The sequence below is a fragment of the Bos grunniens genome, chromosome 15 (assembly GCF_055505025.1).
Source record: "Bos grunniens cultivar Pamir isolate PY7600 chromosome 15, Bosgru_T2T1.0, whole genome shotgun sequence".
NCBI lineage: Eukaryota > Metazoa > Chordata > Mammalia > Artiodactyla > Bovidae > Bos > Bos grunniens.
This window is the reverse complement of record NC_141179.1, coordinates 49,801,143-49,803,291: the sequence shown is the minus strand read 5'-3', so window position 1 is coordinate 49,803,291 and position 2,149 is coordinate 49,801,143. Positions and strand designations below refer to the sequence as shown.

Sequence of the window (2,149 nt, the reverse complement as noted above, 5' to 3'; positions counted from 1 at the left end):
CATATAATTCTCCACAGATTTTGTTCGTTTTCTGGGCTATTATAGGAAATAATATTTTAATACTTTGAAAGAGAGTTCTACTTGGTAATATATCTTCCTTAATGTAATGACTGTTATAACACAGAGTATACCATTGGATGAGTTACTTCCCACAGAAAAATCTAATCCCCCTGACCATTAAGACAGGGTCTTCATGAAAAAAATAAAAACACAACTTTTAAGATAGAAAATATATTATTTGTTCATTTGTTCACATCACTCAACAACTAAGAGGATTTAGTCCAGAAATTTTGAAAACCTAAAAAATTTAAGAAACTTGTCCTGTATCTTCTTGGTCATTACCCCACAGATGATGTGGTTCAACATGTGTGAGTCTAGGAGATAAATGTCCACAGATACGTGGACATGGGGTGCCACATGATGCCCAAACCTGTGAGTTTAAAAAGAGAAGAAGGCTAGAGTATAGGACACTAAGATTACACAGACACGAGAGCCACAAGTACCCAAGGTCTTGAGTTGAGCATTCTTGGATGGGAGGTAGAAGACAGTGTAGAATATGAGGACATATGAACAAATGATCAATATGAACTCCACTCCCCCTGTAAGAAATGCAATAATGAAGCTATAGGCTCTACGGATTCTGGTCTCTGCAAAGGCAATCTTGATGAGGGCCATGAACTCACAATAGGTGTGGGAAATGATATTGGTCTCACAGTAGGGAAGACACCATAGAAGGAAAGGGTGAGGAAAGAGAAGTGCTGTGCCCCGGAATACAATTGCTAGACCCATCCCCCAAGTTACAGAATGGGTCAGAATAGCAGAGTGTCTTAATGGATTACAAATGGCTACATAGAGGTCAAAAGCCAAGGCCAGGAAGAAGCCAGACTCCATGGTGGAGCAAGAGTGAATCAGTAACACTTGGGTGAGGCAGGCTTCAAAACGAATCTCTCCATCATGGAACCAGAAGAGGCTGAGAATTTGGGCACAGCTGTAGTGCACACAGTAAGGTCAGCTACAGCCACCATGCAGAGGAAGAGGTACATTGGCTCATGGAGGCTGGAGTCTGTCTTGATGATAAACAGAAGAGAACAGTTTCCCAAGAGGGCAAAAAGGCAGCCCCAATGAAAGGGGATGGAGATCCACATGTGAGCAGCCTTCAACCCAGGAATGCCAATGAGAATGAAGGCTGATGGATGGACGTCAGTCTTATCATACACTGGCATAATCAGTGTCAGATATTTAGCTTTCTCTTCATGGATTTTCCTCTAAAGCAAACAAACAAAACCTTAAAAAACTTTGAAACTTCTGACAAACATGCCAAATATAGGGAATTGCAGGTAGTGGATTGCAGGTAATTACAACATTTGTAATTTATTTAGATAGAAAATTTTCATCATATGACTCTCGGATATTTCATAACAATCCAAACCAACTTTTTGGTCAATCCAATGTTAGACTTGGCTTGTGCCTAAGACACTGATTTCAAAGACCTCATTCTTAATATAATCAATTGCCCTAAGGATGTGATCATTTATTGCATTGCATTTGTATATGTGAGAAAGGGAAAGAGGATCCTGTGCATAACATTAGAAAATATGATCACCATTAGTTTTATTATGGATGTTGGTTGAAAATTTCCTTTTAAAAAATTCCACTAAGAAGCTGGCCCAAATATAAGTTTTTCTCTTACTAATTAACACTTTTCCGATGCACTTTCAATATATGTTATATCTCAGAGGTACAGTTATCATTGTTAGATAAAAGCTCTCTCAGTGACACCCTGTTCTATCGATAGTGTAGATATACTCTGAGCTAATGCATTTTGAGCTAATGAACTTCCCCTCTTTTTTTCCCCTACAATGAACATTTATATCCTGTTTTTAAAAACATTTTTTAAATTAATTTATTTTTTATTGAAGGATAATTGCTTTACAGAATTTTGCTGTTTTCTGTCAAACCTCAACATGAATCAGCCGTGGATATACATATATCCCTTTTCTTTTATCTGTTATGTGTGGATCCATCAAGACTTTCATATTTATCATGCACCTTAGCATTCTGTCTTTTATTGCTCTGTCTCACTGTACCATTTAAATATACCATTTAAAAATACTTTCTTAATGGAAAATAAAATCTAGTCCTCACTGGC

The 2,149-nt window shown here is 37.5% G+C and overlaps 1 pseudogene across 1 annotated transcript; it reads right to left on the bottom strand.

The window, feature by feature from the left end:
• Positions 1-214: 214 nt before the first annotated feature.
• On the bottom strand, positions 215-1,500 carry LOC147358061 (olfactory receptor 52D1-like; annotated as a pseudogene). The gene has a single exon (XR_015141547.1). The product of XR_015141547.1 is annotated as an olfactory receptor 52D1-like (transcript).
• Between the last annotated feature and the right edge of the window lie 649 nt (positions 1,501-2,149).